The sequence below is a fragment of the Canis aureus genome, chromosome 9 (genome assembly GCF_053574225.1).
Source record: "Canis aureus isolate CA01 chromosome 9, VMU_Caureus_v.1.0, whole genome shotgun sequence".
Classification (NCBI taxonomy): domain Eukaryota; kingdom Metazoa; phylum Chordata; class Mammalia; order Carnivora; family Canidae; genus Canis; species Canis aureus.
The window spans coordinates 5,657,956-5,678,096 of record NC_135619.1 but is presented as its reverse complement, the minus strand read 5'-3'; the positions used below and the strand labels follow the sequence as shown (position 1 = coordinate 5,678,096).

Below are 20,141 nucleotides of genomic sequence, written 5' to 3'. Positions count from 1 at the left end.
TAAACCATAGCAGCATTCTTTGGTGGTGAAAATCAACATTGGGCATGTATTTTTATTATATATACTTGCTTATCGCTAACTATCAATTTGCGATGTGCCTACAGTGTATGTGTATATACGTAGAGCATTTTCTCTCACACATTTAGTCTCACCAGATGAGTGAATTGTCAATCAAATGTTAATAAATTAAATTAGGAGCCAGTTCTTCTTCTGGTAGACCTCACTACATATTGCTAAAATAATTGTTTTGAAGGTCTTAATTTCTTTTGTAAGATTTTTTATTTACCCCTTTTAGATTGCTGTGGAGGCAGAAGTTGGGGATTATTTGTAAGAAGTAGAATTCTTTAGTAAGTCTTCCTAGAAACTGAACATACTTCTAATATGAAAGACAGGAGAAGGGAGACACTGAGGGACCTGCCAGGTTTGGTCTCTGATGCGCTGGAGATGGTCAAGCTGTGGATGACAATACTGAGAGTCTGAAGCGAATGAACATACTAAGATGCATTTATTTGTGTGTTTGAGATTCTGCTGATTATTTCAAAATAAATCTTACTGTACCTCAAAAAAAAAATAGAATATCAGCCCATGTCTACCACCTGATTTATTAGAGAAGAAAGCAGGGTAGAGGTCCCTGGCTGCTCTTTTCCTTGCTCAGATATTCTCCTTTTCCTCCTTTCTTCCCTTCCCTTCTTTCTCTCCTAAAACCTGGTTTGGGGGCTGAAGCTCTCCCATCCCTCCTGCCGTCGTACATACTCTGTCATAGACACACTGGGCAGAAACCACCTTCTCAGGCACACTGAGTTCCTCTAAAAGTGTCAACCCACCAGAGTGGATGAACAACTTGTGGGGCTGGACTTTCCCTGCAAGGATGAGCAAGAGACCACTTCATTGTTATGTGGTTTTATCTTGAAATTACTTACACCCTGGCTGAGGAACGAATGGCATCAAACTGTTGTCTAAGTCACTAATGGATAGCCAGGTGGGGAGTATTATCTTGGTTCCTAGGCTCTAGCCTTTTGTATGACTTTGTATCAACCAGACGCCGAGAGACAAACAAACACCAACTGCGCTGGAACCAGAGTGGATCAGTCAGAGAGGCTCAGCATCCAGGCCCCCGCTCTACTCTGAGTTTGTGCTCAGCTCCCCCTGTAGTCCCCATCACTGTGTCACTCAGGGCACAGTAGTACACAGCTGAGTCTGACATTTTCACTGAACCTTTCTTCAATTGGAAGGATTTGGATGAACTGTCCAAGGTTGCTTCAAATCCTTTGTTGCTTCCCTTTTCCTTGTCTCTTAATGCTTTCAGGAGGATCTGTGGACCTTCTCCCAGATACTGGACATACCAGAAGAGAGTGGGTGTCGTTGATGTTGAGAAAGTACAGTTTATAGTCAACGAAGCCTCTTCTGAGAGGGTCACTTGGCCTTCCATCTGTTTCACTGAGTCTCCATGGATTTGTCCTGGGGAAAAAGAGACCTGTGTCAACTTGAGCAGGCATAACACTCTTGGAAAAATCATAGTTAAAAGTTTTGCTGACACAATGGGGAATAAAAAATGTAAATTTTTTAAAAAAGTAAATTTTTGAGGTATTTTCCTTACCTAGCATGAAGACTAAGACAATCACGATGCCTGAAGAACACTTCATCTCTGGAGTGTCACCTAAATAATGTTCTTCATTCTTCAACGTGAAGAAACAGAGTGACAAAGAAATGCTTAGGAAAGCCCTCAGTTCACACAGGAAATGTGATTGTGATAGGAAGCTGCATCCCCTAGTGGACAGGGACTGAAATGGGTGTGTGTTGCCCACAGGTCTCCCAAACTCAGCAACCTGTTTCATCCCAGACTCCATGAGGCACATAGCAGGCTTCAGGTGGCGGTTGGAACTCTGAAAAACAACAATCCAAACTCTCAGGTCTATTTTCCTCTTCAGATACCCCCGGATATGGAAGTTCTTTAACAAAGCATCCCAGGGCATTTTTATAGCTGACAGAGTAGCAATCTGATAGAGCATTTTACTACTGTACCTTGTAATATTCTCATGTATCCATTGTGGGCCAGCCTATAACCCCCTGACTGCCAGAAAAGGGGTTGGGGTTGAATACAGAAAAAGTATAAAGAAGACAAGTCATTGCTGAGTGAGTCTGTGGTTTTTGGCACTGCACCCCAATAGTTAGAACTGCGACTGTCACTTTTTAAGTACTCACTAGATATTTCTTAAATTAATAAAATAATGAACAAATTCCCTTTAATTGAAATAGCATATTTACTTGTTCCTAAACTACTAACGGTTACAAGAAATATTGTTTTTTTTAAGAGTTTATTTATTTATTCATGAGAGACACAGAGAGAGAGAGGCAGAGACAGAGGAAGAGGGAGAAGCAGGCTCCCCATGCGGAGCCTGATGTGGAACTCGATCCCAGTACCCAGGGATCACGACCTGAGCCAAAGGCTCAACTGCTGAGACAGCCAGGTGTTCCAGAAATACTATTTTTTAACAAAAGCTTTCAGAAGAAGTCACACTATTTGTAGTCAACCATTTTAATAGTCAATATTCCTGAGTTTCAGAATCATTAAAGAGTGAAAAGTAGGAACTCTAGGTAGAAGAAAGATCATACATGAAGTTGTCAAATCCCTGTAGAATGACCTGTGATTCTTATCTTCTGTTCTCACTGTTTTGTTGATTCCAACATATGGTGACTAGTGATTGTGAATCAGACAACAAATACTAATCCTATCCTCTTAACAAGTTTAGCCTCAAAGATGCTTTCCATTACACCATCCATCTGTCACGTTGTGTTGCCAAATGTTAATCAAATAATTTTCCGCACAGGTAAGAAATCAGGATTATCAGGAGAAAGTTCTGGAGAGGGACCCATTTTTGTAAAGCCCTGTAAAGATTTATCTCTGGACACAATAGGCAGCTTAACCCAGCTGTTTCTTGGAGGTGATTCCCCACACATTCAGAACTTTATGAGTTCAGGGCCAACATGGTGTAATGCTTTCCCAGATGCAGAGAGAAGTAAGAAATTCAGGCTTGGATCCTGTGTTAGGTAACGTGTCTCTTCACTTCCCCTCCACCTTCCAAATTATTTGTCAGAAACCTGCTTCAAATCTATGCTAGAAAGGAATTTCTTGGCAAGCCCCTACAAACTTCTATTCAGATAAGCAGGAACAACGCAAATAGGTTCAGATGATGTTGACTGAAAAATAATTGTATGGCAAATAGATGCAAAACGTCATTATGTATAACTTTAATAAAATAACACAATTTCAGGCCAATGAAAGTCTACAGGAGAAATATTTTGCATTTCGTGTCACTCTAGAGGACTTGTACCACAGTGAGGGCAAATGCTGCATATAAAATTTGGATATTGAATGGATTTATTAATACATAATTTACATCACAATAAGTGGCACCAAATTAAACATTCTATAAGATTTGTTGTATGCATGTATTTGTGAAGTCATCATCACAATCGAGATAATGAACAGATGCATCACTCCAAAAGTTTCTTCCTATTGCTTTGTGATCCTTCTCTCAACCCTCAGTACACCCATTTTCCAGGGAAACCTTTGTCATGAATTAGTTTGCATAGTTTGTAATTTTGTGTAAATGGCATCATATGTACCCTTTTGCATGGCTTCTTCTCAGAATAATTATTTTGAGATTCTTTCATAGTCATAATTATCAAGACTTTGTTTCCTTATGTTGTTGTGTAGAACCCATCCTGTGCCTATAAAACAAGTGGTCTATTCACCTGTTGATGACTATATGGATTCGTGCTAGAGGGGCTCTTACAAATAAAGCTGCTGTGAATATTTGTGTGCAAGATGTTTTAGACATATGCTCTCATTTCTCTTGGATCAATTTCTGAGAGTACAATGGCTGGATCACACGTTAGGTGTAGAATTCATTTTCTTTTTTTAAGATTTTATTTATTTATTCGTGAGAGACACACAGAGAGAGGCAGAGACATAGGCAGAGAGAGAAGCAGGCTCTTCTCAGGGAGCCTGATGTGGAACTCCATTCCTGGACCCGGGATCACACCCTGAGCGCAAGGTAGACGCTCAAAAGCTGAGCCACCTAGGCATCCCTACATGTAACTTCTTAAACCAATGTACACGAGTAGCTTTCTTTGTAGATTCCCTGTCATTTTCTCTTCACACAATTATGCCCTCTGTTAATAAATATAAGTTCACTTCTATCTTTCCAAGCTATATGGCTTTTGTTTCTTCTATGTGCCTTATTGCGTTGACTGTAATTTCTACTTCAAATCAAAATACAAGTGATGAAAGCCAAAAATCTTCCTTTATTTCTGACACTGAGGAGAAAGCATTTGGACTTTCCCCATCAAGTATGACAATTGATGTAGATTTTGGTTCAGCTTTTTTCTCATTGAAGAAACTCCCCTCACTTCCTTATTTACTAGGAGTTTCTCTTTGGAATGGATGTAGGTTTCGTCAAATGCTTTTACAGTATCTGTTAAGATTAACCTCCTAAATTGCTCATCTGGTACTTGTCAATCACTTTGGATATATCATCGATAAATTGTCATAACAAAATATTAAAGAAAATATTACTCTCCCATTTTTACACATAATGAATCAAGCTCAAAAGTATCAAGAATTTAATGGTAGAGATAGTAGTTTTCAACACAGAGCTGGCTGATAGCAAAATCCTGTTCCCTGTTTCTGCCACTACAGATAGTTGACAGAAAAAAAAATTGAGAGAGACACTAGAGCGTAGCAAAATGACTTACTCCCAAGCCTTTGAAATATTTTAGAACAGTGTTTTATACGTTTTTTATTGAACTAATTGAACTATTGAACGTATTGAACTAATGCAAATGAACTAATGCAAATAAGGAAGAACTAAATAGTTGCAGGTTTGGCTCTTTTACCAAAAGGAGAAAGAAAACATATTATAAGGGATACCCAAACTGCTACTCAGGAGCCGACCAGTGAGCAGTGAGACGTGGCTTCACAATTCCATTCAGACCTATTATTGACATCTGATTACTACAATGCAGGGTAGCAAAACTGTCAACTCTCCCAGGATTTTGTGATGCACCAAGATGTTGGTGCCTCAATCGTGACCAGTGATCACTCTCTCTGTTCCTTGAAAGTTGCTTGTGATAACACAGTCTGAAGCATAGTTTTTCCAGTTAACAAGCATAAATGTCTCTAAAAAATTTAGAAATGTAATTTCCCTATGACACAGCGATCCACTTCTGCAATATACTCAAAAATGGACAGAATATAAAAATACCCAAAATATTGAATTGTTTATGTATTCCTGATTCTACCAAAAGTTGGAAGAAACCAAAAGGTCTATCACAAATAGTAATGGATAAACAAAATGAGATATGCCCTGCACTGGAGTATTATTAAACCTCAAAAAGCAAAGACATTCGGCAACATACTGAAAGATGGATGTACCCTGAGGACATTATGGCAAATGAAACGTCACAAAATGACCAAGATAGCATAATTCCACTTCTTTGGGGTATCTAAAGTAGTGAAACACATGGAAAGAGAAAGCACAATGGTACTTTCTAGGGACTGGAGGGATGGAATAATGAGGAGTTACTGTTGAATGAGCAGAAATGTTTAGTTTCTCAAGATGAAAAGTATTCTAGAAATGGCTGGTGGTGCTGGTTGAACAACAATGTAATGGATTTAATACTACTGAAGTATCCACACAAAAAATGTTAAAATAGTAAAACTCTATGTTAAAATGGTAGACTTTTATAATTAAATTTAAAAAAATGTGAGGAGGGGCTCTTGAGTGGCTAAGCGAGTTAATAATCTACCTTCATCTTGGGTCAGGATACCAGGGTCTTTGCATCTAGCCTGGTGTTGGCTGCCTACCTGACAGAGAATCTGCTTCTCCCTCTCCCTCAGCCCTTCCCCCCAGTTCCTGTTCTCTCCTGCGCTCTCTCACTCTCCAATAAACGAATAAAATGTTAAGAAAATTTCAAGGTGACACTCGTTAAGATTTCTACACTACAGATCTGCCATCCAAGCAAATATAAGAGGGTGGGCAGTTCCAGACCAATTATCAACCATCCATTACCATCGGAATTTTAAGGTCCTATGGGAATGGAGTTAAGGTGGAAGGAAGGAAATACAGAGATAGAGGATATTGCACTGTTGAACATTGGTCAAACAAAGAGTGCTGGGAAGTGTGCACACTGAGCCACAGGTTGGCAAAAAAGTGCTTTGAGAGAGTGTTGAAGTGAGGGGCAGGAACACACAAAGAGGAAAATCCACTCCCTGCTCCTTCACGGTGTCCCCCTAAGAGCTCCTAAGTATGGTCACTTGTGGATAAGACAGGTAGGAAGCAGGTAAACCTCCTGTATGCAAACTGAGCTCTCCTATGCCACAGCTGTTAATAAGATGGAACGGACACTAGTACAAACTACGTCACAGAGCAGGCCTCTCTGAAAACTAAATGTGAGTACAACTGACTCACAGCAAACAAACCTAGTTAAACACTACACACAACACTGAGACCCTCACCTGTCCATCTCGCACCTTGTGGCTTGCTACAAGCACACCCAACCAAGGAGGACAAGAAGAGTGAGCTTCTGGAAGTGGCTAGTGAGCATGTGCAGAAAGCAGCCTCACTCTGCCAGATTGGGAGAAATTACACAAATTCAGTCAACACATCCTAGACAAAGCAAGCAAAAGGGAAACTCTCACCACCCAGCATGGCCTCATAGGATCAAGAGAGGCCATCGAGTTTGTACCACATTGTCCCAAGGCAGGAGAAACAAATACGCCAACCATGGTGAAGCTTTCAAGTCTGAATGTGTCTGGATCTGAGCTATGTACTCTCTGTACACTCTGGGCAAAGCAATTTTTTTTCTTTCACCGCATCAATTCTCCCCTGTGTGATCAAGCATTCAGGCCTATAGAAATGGCACCCTCTCTCTCACTTCTAACTTGACCTAAGATGAGGTAAACTAATAATATAGAAGCATCATTCCCTCTGACTCCATTTTCAGGCTTCGGGGAAGTGGACCAATCAAGAATTGCCTTGATTCTACTGCACAGGAGTTAGCACTATAAGGAGGGAAAGAATCCAGTGTACTGACATGTTGGGTGACAGTACTAGCTCACCCTGTGTAAAATGTTTTACACGAATCTAATCTCAAGAGTTTCCCAGTAAGAACAAGACAATTAGTAAATAACCAACAACCATCACACAGGGTTGAGTGGAGGCAGCAGGTTCCTTGGAAGCACAGTGCGCTTGCTGCACAGAAGTACAGGTGAGTCTTCAGGCTGGGTGGCTGTGATGTGCAGAAGAGGTGTTGGGCCATCCTATTCAAGAAAACAGTGAGTCTTTGGTCTTCTTTTTCGGCCACAGAGGAACGAATGTCTATCATGAGCTGGGGACCTTTCCCAAATTCTTGCTTATACCAAGGGAAGTAGTCTGAGCCACTGTCTGAATAACTCCAGTTGATGGCAGAGGTGTTTCCCTCCTGGACACTCAAAGTAGAAGGATGCGGCTCCACATTCTCTCCTTGGCTGACCCCTATGCAGAAAGAAAGGGTCAGAACAAAGAGAGCCGATTCCACGTGATAAAATTTCCAAATTCTCTTTTTTGCACTAATTGGAGGAAGCCTGAGTAAAAAACCATTCTTGACTTCTGAAGAATATCCACTAATATCCTCTCTTTCTCATAAATGCTCAATTCATAGTTCACCTGCAGCCACAAGGACGTGATTAATGCTCTCATGGATGTCTTCATGGCTCCTCTCAGTGCTGATCAGCTTCAGAGCTTGAGAATTGCAGCCTTCAGCCAGCTCAGCTCCTTCTCCTCTCAGGCCGCCCCTTCTTTCCTCTAACACTACTTTCCCACATCGTCCACCCAGCCAATAAGAAAAAGCTCCTGTTTCTGACAGAGCCTGGTCAATCAGAATGCACTAGAATGAACCCTCCACATGTTCTGTGTGTGTTCTGTGTCAGCACAGGTGCACTACTGTCAGTGGCCACATCTTGACTCAATTAATCTGGAAAATAGTTCTCTCTTAATTGTACCCCTGAGAGACAAATTTCTGTAATCTGTCAATCTGTAAAACCACTTGAATGTTATGTGTCGTATATTCTGCAAAGTACTGAAAGACGGAGTAGAAATTCTGATGAAACATCCACCTGCAACCTCAAGAAAATATAACCATATGACGTTATTATGAAGAGATTTCATTTTCTCCAATCAAAATGCACGGCATGTCCTCCAATGTAATTACTGACTCATAGCCTCAGGAGAATTTCTTTTGAAGCATTAGCCTTCTATCCTGTCATGCTTCCTACTTCCTGGTCAATTGGTTCACATTCCACACTCCATCATCTATCTCCTAAACTCCAATAGAGTGTTCGCTCCCCAAGACTCATTGATAAAGGTCTCCAGTCCGGTGAGTTCCAGTATTCCTTTTGCCAAAACCCCTTTCTCATTCACATTAATTTCTTGGAAGTTTCTGATGACCTCTGTGACAATGAATCCAGGCAATTATAAAGATTCTGAGTGGAGCACCCTGGTGGCTCAGTGGTTGAGCATCAGCCTTTGGCTTAGGTTGTGATCACAGGGTTTTGGGATCCAGTCCCACATCAGCTACCCATAAAAGCCTGCATCTCCATGTGCCACATAATGTGTCTGCTTCTGTCTCTGTGACTCTTGAATAAATAAATAAAATCTAGATAGATAGATAAATAAATAAATAAATAAATAAATAAATAAATAAATACAATTCTGAGTGCTATGGGATTGGTGCCAACAGGAACCTGACCCTAAAGAATGATCAAGAGAAACGGTCTCCGAAAAACCAAGACTACCTCATTTCCAAAAGTCAAGCCCCTGTCCTATGATTCCTACAAATGGATCCTCTGAAATGACAAAGAATAAAACTACTCTTTCTTCTTCCTCCTCCGCTCTGAAAGATTTAAAGACAGTTATGGTGAAGAATATCTAACCAATACTTAAACATACGTGTATATATGAAATGTGTTTCTATACATGGAAAGCTTCTCATTCTGAGAATCTTCCATTCTCTCTCCTATTCCCCATAAAAGAAGAATTCTCCAAGTCTTTTTGGGCAAATTTCCTCTTCTTAGCGAAAGATACTTACGTCAATATCTGCACTTTTCACATCTGGCTCTCATAACAGAATATAATGATATGAACGTGAACATTCCAATAAATGACTCCTTCTGTGAATTAACTATCGAAAGGTAAGTTGTTGAAATTCCCAGCACCATGATGATTTCATACAATATTGTTTGACTTAAGGTCAAAGAGTTGTCTAGGAAAAGCTTTATCTATGCCATCTCAATGACTGCCTACTGCATCAGTGCTCCGTTCCAGTGATCATTTCTGCAGACAGTGTGTAGTTTTGATTATAATACTCATCCTTCCTTCAAGGGATGCCCATCTGGGATACTAAATTTATTTGCTATGTTGGGGAAAGTCTTTAGAAATATATGTAGGTGTTCACATGGCAGCATCACCATTCGCTTTCTCCTACAGAAACAGTGAGTGATGGATGAGTTTCCTGGTAGAATAACAGTGGCTCAGCCCCAGTCTCCTTTCTTGCCCAAGGTCCCAGACATTTACCCAAATTGGAACTTTCCATTGGGGCGTTCCAACTGATTGGACCACGACTTTCTCAGACACACACGGCAGAGCTACGACTGGGCTTGCATTAGACACTTTCTCTTCACCCAGCAATGGTCCTACAACAAAAAGGCAGGGGAGAAAATTCTAGGTAGGAAGTGAGAAAATGCACTCTCTCTCTTGTCCAGCTCATTCACTACCTAATTGTTCCATACTGTCATCCTGAATGCAGTCTCTGTTGTATAAAATGAAGCTGGACCAAAGGACTTCTAAGGGCTCTTCCACCTCTAAATTTCTTTTATCCTACATAACAAAGCAAATATTTACTGAGACCTGGTTGTGTGCACTCTGGACTGGTGTCATCAAGGGATGAAACTGCTGGCATCATGGAACCCCAGGACCATTTTCACAAACACATGTGATCTAGTGGTTTTGATGTTGATCCTAACCTACCCTGAGGCCTCCTCAGAAACTGGGACTTAGTCCTCAAAACCAGATCCTCTCTTGGATTTCATTTCTCCTATGACATCAAATATCTATCAAGGAGAACTAAACCCATATTAACATGGAATAAAATGGGACTGTATTCACTGAGTGTCAAGTCCTTCACAGGCAGTGAGACCAGGGGGCTCCATGGCTGAGCCTTAGGTAAGTAGGATGTTCTTCTGGGGACATATTTCTTTACATAGATTACATATATGGTACAGAAAAATGGAAGAATCTCCACATACGAAACAATCTAGAGGAGGTGGATGAGCTATTAATACGGTAATTGAGAAGCAAGTTCTAAAACAGCCTAGTTACTATCTGGATCCAGCTTTCTCCTGAAAGCTTTAGTTTGAAGGTTTAAAATGTCCAGCCAGAGATGGTTCGAAAATCTTTGAGATCATTTCAAAATTAAAATTGGAAAAAAAAAAAAGAAAAGAAAAGAAAAGAAAAGAAAATTGGGCATCTTATGTAAAAAAAAAAAGAATAAAGGTGTGTTTAGGTTGTTTCTAGGGGAGCATTTTTTTAAAATGTTTAACCCTTTATACGTATTAGTTTTATATCTCTCAATTTGATTTTTTTAAAGATTTTATTTATTTATTCATGAGACAGAGAGAGAGGCAGAGACACAGGCTCCCTCCCACATGCAGGGAGCATGATGTGGGACTCGATCCCGGGACTCTAGGGTCACGTCCTGGGCCAAAGGCAGGCGCTAAACCTCCGAGCCACCAAGGAACCCCATGAATTGGATTCTTTAAAGAATTTCTTCTTTTCAACCATTTCAAAAAAGATACTTTTTTTTTAATTTATTTTTTTTTGGTGTTCAATTTACTAACATACAGAATCAAAAAAGATTCAAAGAAAAATTAGGCAAATGTACTGAGGTTTCCAGTGCACCTCCTGCCCCCGCACAGGCATAGCCTTCCATTTATCATCTTCCCCATGACAAATTTCACAATGAAGGATATCACCCAAAGCCTACAATTCTAAGGTTCCCTCTTGCTGCTGTACTTTCTAAAGGTGTGAACACATGTATAAAGCATGTACCCAACACTTACTATATCATACAGAGCAGGATCACTCCAGTAAACATACCCTGTGCTCTATTCATCCCTCTGCCTCCCCTCAAAACCAGGCAACCACAATCTTAATACCTCCATATGTCTAGCTTCTCCAGACCATCATGGGATCATATCATACCCTATATAGCCTTTTCATTAGCTGTTTTTACTGAGTAAAATGTATACGAGGTTGCCCTGTCTCTTCATGGCTTCATACTTCCTGTCTTTTTAGCGTCAACCATATTCCATTATTTAAACGTACCACCATTATTTATTTATTCACCTCTGAAGAACATACTGCTTACTTCCTCATTTTGGCAAATGTGAATAAAACTTCCATAAAACACCTGTGTACAACTCTGTGTGCACATAAATTTTCAACCTTGTTGGGGAAATAGGAAGACCTCTGCTGGATCACATAGTATGAGTGTTTCGCTGTGTAAGAAACTGCCAAATCCCTTTTTGAAATGTCCATGTATACACTTTCCTTTGTAGTAATTTCCCAACAAACTTTACTACACCCCTTGCTGCATACCAAAGCCCCAGAGAGTCCAAAGCAGGCACAGGCACAGCGGGTGGTCTTGCCAACAGCTCACTTCACACACAGCCTGCTGTGACCCAGAACCTGAGCCTGCACGTGTTCCTGCCTGTGTCCTGCTGCCCTATGTATAGCTTCTGCTCAGGCACCTATTCCTCCCACTTCTGGGACTCACTCATTAAAGAGAAGTACGATGATAAAATCATTAGGAATTGCAACACATTCTTAGGATTTCACAGCATTCAATGAAGGGCAGGGGTCCTTGGGAGAGTTGCGGGCTCTGTGACTGTCAGGTCACATATTCGAGAAGCTACCTCTGCTCCCAGCTACTGCGAGTCTGTCCATCTACCTCCATCTAATTTTTCAGGGTCCCAGTCCTTCCTACCAATGTCCTGCATGAACATAAAAACTGGCACAGGCTGGAATTCAATTTCTGCTGTAATTGAACCACATGATAGGTTCAACTTTGAGTTTGGTCTCAGAAGTCTTTGTCTCTGGCTACAACAGAGAAGAGATTCCTCTGCACAGTCTTGGAAGCTTTCTGCTCCCTTTCCCAACCCTGGAATGATGTTACAAAATCATGAGTAATAGACTCATTCAAAACGTGAGGAAGAGCAATGCATTTTCATGGAACAGAATGAAAATCTCCACAAGCTCTTCTCCACAAGGTGCTCTTTAAAAATGCCTTAAAAGGATATACCGTGGTCAGTGATATATGTCCACACATTATATAAATTGATCAGTAGAAGTCATTTAGACTTGTGGTTCTATAGGGCATTCGATAACAGGTACTCAGAGGATAAGCTCTCCTGTCACCTCAGATTATTAATTTAGGAATAATATGAGCTCAACCAAGTCACTTACACTCTAAAATCTTCCCTTTGTTCGTGTATAAAATGAACTACTTCTTTACCAGGGATTATATTACTGAAACAGAAAATATATGTAGTGGGATAAGTAGAATGCATGGACTTCAATAAAAATACGAAATTCTATTTCTATTCCCAAGACTGAAAAAGCTAACAGAGACTTAAAAGAACATTGTACACATTCTCTTCACATTTCCTTGAACACGGACCATCTACAGGCTAAGTAAGAATCTCGGTATTTCTACCTGTTGACGGGTATCTATTTTTTCAAGCCTGTTCTATTTCTATTATTTTACAGTTACTTTATAGGTAGTGCCCAGAGATCTATTTATCAGGGCATTGGATATAGGCATCTGTGTCATTTGCTTCAAGCTCCTTCATAGAGGTTTTTACAAAGAATTTTCTGGGAAGAAAAAGGGCAAGGAAAGTAAGTGAAACAACAGCACTGATGCACCTAATATTAGGAGGAAAAAAGTATTGTAAGAGAAAGCTGAAATTGTAAAACTGCACAGGCTGCTGTGGGGGCAAATGCCCTCCCCAGGGAAGTGCTGGTGCTGCAGACCCACCTGCAGTTTGGGGGCAGGCTGCAGATCACCAGGGAGCACTGTGCCTCCACCGCACACAGGTAGGTGGCTGAGTCTTCCAGCTGAGAGGCCGCGACGTGGAGGGTGCTGAACAGTTCCTTAGCATTCAGTGTGCAGTTTAGCCTTCCGCTCTGCTTCATCCCTGAAGCTATGTAAAACAGCCTGGTGAGGCTGCCGCCCTCGGGATTCTGTCGGAACCATTGCACATTGTTCACTGCGCTAGAGTAATTGCACTTGAGGATAGAGCTGGCTCCCTCCTGCAGGCTCAGGGCTGAAGGGCTCTGCTCCACCTTCATCCCTGTCACTACTGCTAGAAAGAGAAAAACAAACACATATGATATCACTGGAGAGCACTGATGCAGCTTTCAATCTCCAAATATCCCAAGAAACACCACTGAGCATATAGGACCCTCTAGCTCAGTGTCAGCTCCCCCCACCACTGTTGCCCTGGACCACTCCCCAGGCCCCATTCTGGATCGCCTCACTCACAGCAAACATGGACCCACAGGAGCCCCAGCAGAGTGTCCCAGTGTCTCTTCATGATTCCTTGTCTAGTCAATGAGGTGCCTTCACCCCTACTCTACAGAGTGTAGAGTCCGGGTCTAGAGAAACTCTGTTCTTACACTCAATCTGTTCCACTAGAATCACAGGGCAGCAATCACACCTCAGTCCCATCAGTCACAAAACTCGAGACTCCTCCCACAGTGCCCCAGTGACACTGCACAGTAATGTCTTCAAAATTGCACTTGCCAACACTGCCGAGGGAGAGGGGCAATATTTCCAATATAGAAAGATATAAGAGTTCTTTTTCTCTTCATAAACACTTTACGTAAGAAATGTATGGGTTAGTGTGTGAGGAAAGCTGGATGGTATTTCTAGAAGTGTCAGCATCTCTGGGTTATGCAGAACCTTGATATATCATAGGGAAGAGTGACTCCATTCCCAAAATTGCATCATTGGACAGACAATGTGAGAATTCAGTTATATAATAATAGTTGATCGTGGTGAACCATCTGATAGTTTGCTTTGGGTATTGCAGAAATATCTACAATTTCCTGATATCAAGATAGTTCTAGAAACCAATAGACACATTTCCCATCTGCATAGATAATGATTCCAAACAGAATTTGGTCAGTGAAAAATAAGATGTCTGCATAACGTCCTCTCTAATTTAATTTCCAGCTCTCTTAGTCTCCTGTGCAACTGGTGGACACCTGCTCACTTACACAGCTGAGTCTGGCCAAGTCACACATGGCCGGTCAAAGTCAACATTGTCCTCTACCTTTCCTTCTATTTCTGTTCCTTACTTTTTCCTCTCTTCTTCTTCTCTACATTCTTGTTCTCTCCACTCTCAGCATGGATGTACGAAGAGGGAGGATATCTGCGGTATTGAAAAAATTTCAATGGCAGTAATTTTCGGGGATTTTATTCATAACAATTGGCAGCTTGTAAACCATGTTTTCTATTGAGCTTCCATGGTGACATCACAATGCCCAGAAAAATCCTACCCTGTTCTGAGAATAATTACTTGGATATAGGGTCATGGCCTCGACATGTCTGAAGTTGAAATGGCAGAGCTGAAAACATGAGATGAACTGACACAGATTCCCTGCCCCACCCCACCCTCACTCCACCACCTTTGCTATCCATAATGGACTGGCTCACTTGACTTCTGTACTCTCCTTCACTAACATTCAACCCTGGACCATCAGAAAGTCTTGGTGTCTTGTACGGCCCGCAGTGCCCCCTAGAGGACTCAAACAGTCTGCAAAGACACCTCAGACCAGGCAATCAGCAGACACACATCCCCTGCCTCATTTATTCCAAGCTTCCTGATGAAGGAAAGGCAGATGGTCAGAGAAGAAGGTAACTGCTTAGATTGAATGGGGATTAGAAGTGAACCAAATCTTACTTTTAAAATAGAATTGTATAGAAACTGATATCGGAAATTAATTTAGTAAATCTCATCTTGTGCTATTTGATTTCCTTACCTTCATTCAAAAGAAATCCATAAATATAACGGTGCATTTAGTCGCAACACTGTAATTTCCTAAAGGTAAAAAAGGTAAAAAAATTCCTAAAGGTAAAAAAAAGAAAAAATGATACAGGTCAAGTTAGTCGTGCAAAATAAGCTAAATTAAGCTTTATTTGTAGGACTAAGCTGATTTCCACGTGCTCTTTGCCCAGGGAATTTTCAAGGCTGGTCTGTTTCTTTTTTCTTTTAACACAGTCAAGCATGCCCAGGAGGCCTCATTTGTGGCTGACACAAACGTTCAACTATAGTGCCACGTTGAAACACAAGGGTAACAGTTTCTTACACAACCAAACAGACTCCTACCATGTGATCTAGCAGTGACAATCCTTGGGGTTTACCCAAAGAGCTGGAAACGTCTGTATACACAACAACTTGCACACAACTGTTTATAGCAGCTTTAGTCACAATTGCCAAAATAGAGAAGCAAGGAAGATGTCTTTCAGTAGAAGAAAGGGTAAGGAAACTATTGTACAGCCAGACAAGGGTATTGTACTCAGTGCTGAAGAGAAATGAGCCATCAAGCCACGGAAAGACATGGAGGAGACTTACCTGCGTATTTCTAAGTGAGAGAAGCCAGTCTGAAAAGGCTACATTCTGTTTGCTACCTAGTATGTGACATTCTTGAAAAAGACAACACTGTGGAGACAGTAAAAAGATCATGGATTGCCAGGGGCTAGACAGAGGAAGGGAAGAACTTCCCTAAGGGAAGGAAAGTCTAATGGTGAGCAAAAGTCAAAAAGCTTAGTAATACACAACATTTGGGGGAAATTTTTTATTGTGTGCCTTTCAATTGCTCAAAAACCAACTTCCAATCTTCTGCTGGGTTGAGAAAGTGATCGTAGTTTCCTATGAAAGGCTGTGGAGTGCATGGCTGTTCTGTGACTTAGAAATGTTCTCACTCAATCCACATATTTCACTTCCCTCCACCCCCATACCTTCAACACAGGCAAACACACACACACACACACACACACACACACACATACATACCCACCAATGTGGGCAACACCATCTTCCTTAATTACCTAAAAAACCATGGTGCTTCTCCCTGTCTCATTCTGGGGGCACAGCACACACTGAGGTGCTTCCACGCTAGGCTCAAGTTTCTCCCATCTAGTCCTTCATGCAAGTTTGCCTTTCACCATACACACCTCATTCTCTAAAATTGCTTGGCGTCACTGTGTGATGATAGCTTCTGTCATACTTCTCTTTGGGTTTGCAAATTTCTGCCCTTTGAAGTATCTTTACTATCTTTTTAATAGAGTTTTAGAGAAATCAAGAGATAAATGTGTATTATCAATCTCCCAGGGGTATTTTTAGAGATTTTCTTTTTAAGTAATCTCAACACCCAATATGGCGCCTGAACTTACAATCCTGAGATCCATAATTGCAGCTCTACTGAGCAGGTCAGCCAAACACCCCTAGTCTACAATTTTATCCAACTGTCTGGAAATATTCTTATTATATAATATTTTGAATTATTTAAAATGCATTTTGACGTGCATTTGAATTTATAGAGCTTTGAAAAAAATTATATTTTAAACCAATTAAAAATTAATTTAAGTGTACAATATATAATAATGAGGAAATATATTAATATTCTGATCATAGCTCATTAATAAAAGGAGATAATAATGAAAGAAGGTTTCATGGCACCGGAATGGATCAGGTAAGCAAATGACTTGGCTGACTCTTGGCTTTCACTCAGACCGTGATCTCAGGGTCCTTAGATCCAGTCCCTTTTTGGGCTTTGTGCTCAAGGGAGAGTGTGATTGAGATTCTCTCTCTCTCTCTCTCTCTCTCTCTCTGCCATTCCCTGCTCTAGCTTTCTCTCATTCTTTCTCTCTAAAATAAATAACTAAATGGGCAGTCCAGGTGGCTCAGCAGTTTAGCGCAGCCTTCAGACCAGGGTGTGATTCTGGAGACTCAGGATTGAGTCCCATGTTGGGCTCCCTGCATGGAGCCTGCTTCTCTGTCTATGTCTCTGCCTCTCTCTCTCTCTCTCTCTCTTTCTCGCTCTCTCTGTGTGTCTCTCATGAATAAATAAATAAAATCTTAAAAAAAATAAAATAAATAAATACATCTTCTTAAAATATTTTTAAAAAGAAGATTGCAAAATCATTGGCAAAATCTGTATAGTTCCGTCTCTGTGTCATCTATTGATTTATATTGTCAGGAAATAGCAGTGCAAGAGCATTTTCTCTTACCATATTTCCTGGGCACCGAGAACAATCTCCCTTGAGTTCCTAGCCAGAGAGCCAACTGATCTATTTCAGGGGCCAGGACATGAACCCTTTCATGATTCTGTTTCTGCCCCCATGCCTTCATTTTGAACACCAGCCTGTGTCTACCATCTGATATCCCAGAGAAGAAAGCAGGGCAGAAGTCCCTAGCCTCCTTCTTCCTGTTCCTATTCCTTTCTTCCCTTCCCTTCTTTCTTTACTAAAACTGAGTTTGGGAGCTCTAGCTCTCCCATCACCTCTCTCGTCATACTCCATCAGGAAGACAATGGGCAGAAGCCACGATCTTGGGCACACCTTGTCTTTCGAAAAGTGTCAAAAGGCACAGTACTACCCACCAGGATTGTCTGATCAACTTGTGCGGCTGGACTCTCACAGCAAGAATCAGGCAGGTGCCACCTCATTGTTACATGGATTTATGTTGAAATTGCTTACTCCCTGGCTGAGGAACTCTTGGCATCAAACTATTTTAAATGTCACTAATGAACACTTGATGTTGTGGAATGTCACTTCTGGTTCCTAAGCTCCAGCCATTTGTCTGACTTTGTAACAACCAGACATTGAAAGACAAACAGCCACAGGCTGTGCTGGAACCAGAGTGGATCAGTCAGAGAGGCTTGGCATCCAGGCCCCTGCTCTGCTCAGAGTTTGTACCCAGCTCCCCCTGCAGTCCCTATCACTGTGTCACTCAGGGCACAGTAGTACACAGCTGAGTCTGACAGTTGCACCGAGCCTTTCTTCAAGTGGAAGGATCTGGATGTTTTGTCCAAGGTGGCTTCAAAACCTTTGTTGCTTCCTTTTTCCTTGTCTCTTAATGCTTTCAGGAGGAGCTTTGGACCTTCTCCCAGATACTGGGCATACCAGAATAGAGTGGGGGATCTTGTTGTCGAGTAGGTACAGTTTATAGTTAGGAAGGCCTCTTCTGAGAGGATCACTTGGCCTTCCGTCTGGTTCACTGAGTCTCCATGGGTTTGTCCTGGGGGAAAAAGAAAACAGATCTGTGTCACCTTGGGCATGAAGCTCTTAAATAAAATTATAGTTAAAGGTTTTGACGACACAATGGAAAACAAGAATCCAAATTGTAAGAGGCATTTCACTTACCAAGCAGTAAGAGCAGTACAATCACGACCCCTGGAGCACACTTCATCTCTGGAGCGTCACCTAGATAATGTTTCTCCTTCTTAACATGAAAAAATGTTCAAGTCACGGAGAAATGATCAGTGAAAACCCACATTTCAGCCAGGAAATCAGAACGTGGTGGGAAGCTGCACCCCCTGGTGGACAGCGGCTGACATGAGTGCATGCTGGCCAGAATCCGCCCAAACTCAACAACCTCTTTCATCCCTGACTTCATGAGGCACATGTCAGGCTTCAGGTGGCACTTACTGAATATATGATGGACAGGCCTCACTTTGGCATCTCATACACTAAAATGAACACCATCCAACACCGTACTCCACCGTACCCCAACATTAAGAACAGTGACTGCCGCTATTTTTTAAGTACTCACTATATATTTGTTAAATTACACAAAAGTAATGAACAAACAGCCTTTACTTGAAATGCAGTATTTAAGTGGTTCTAAAATAATTTCAGGTATGTCGACAAGATGGAAAACAGTAGGGGCCCCAAGTCACCTGTCCCCACCAACTTACCTAGATAATTTTCAAATCATCTTGAAAACCAACAAATTTGACCTGAGACTTAAAGAGAGAACAGCTGGAATGCTACAGAGACAAGAGTTAGCGCTTCTAACAATTATGTATTGTACACTTAAAATTGAGAGAGGCTGTATCTTAACGGTAAGTGTTTTCTCATGTTATAAATTAAATTTGAAAAAGGAAGACACAACAACACTAACGCTACCAGTGCTGATGTCCAAAAATTACAAATAGCCCAAGTAAATCCAATGAATTTCACTAAAAAACTATGGTGCTTCTTCTCCCTGTCCCTTTCTGGGGGCACAGCACACACTGAGGTGCTTCCACGCTAGGCTCAAGTTTCTCCCTATCTAGTCTTTCATGCAAGTTTGCCTTTCACTATACACACCTCATTCTCTAAAATTGCTTGGCGTCACTGTGTGATGATAGCTTCTTTCATATTTCTCTTTGGGTTTGCAAATTTCTGCCTTTTGAAGTATCTTTACTATCTTTTTAATAGAGTTTTAGAGAAATCAAGAGATAAATGTGTATTATCAATCTCCCGGAGTATTTTTAGAGACTTTCTTTTTAAGTAATTTCAACACCCAATCTGGGGCCTGAACTTACAACCCTGAGATCCAGAACTGCAGCTCTACTGAACAGTCAGCCAAATGCCCCTAGTCTATAATTTATCCAAATGTCTGAGAAATATTCTTATCATATAACATTTTGAATTATGTAAAATACATTTTGACATGCATTTGAATTTACAGAGCTTTGAAAAAATTGTATTTTAAACCAATAAAAAATTAATTTAAATGTAAAATAAATAGTAAAGAGGAAATATATTAATATTCTGATCATAGCTCATTAATAAAAGGAGATAATAATGAAAGAAGGCTTCAGGGCACCTGAGTGGATCAATCAGTTAAGCAACTAGCTGACTCGTGGTTTTCACTCAGGTCATGACCTCAGGGTCCTTAGATCGAGTCCCTTTTTGGGCTTTGTGCTCAAGGGAGAGTTTGATTGAGATTCTCTCTCTCTCTCTCTCTCTCTGCCACTCCCTGCTCTAGC

At 41.0% G+C, this 20,141-nt stretch overlaps 1 pseudogene; it reads right to left on the bottom strand.

Annotated features, from left to right (window-relative positions):
• Positions 1–1,099: 1,099 nt before the first annotated feature.
• Positions 1,100–1,643, bottom strand: LOC144321338 (T cell receptor alpha variable 9-2 pseudogene; annotated as a pseudogene).
• Between the last annotated feature and the right edge of the window lie 18,498 nt (positions 1,644–20,141).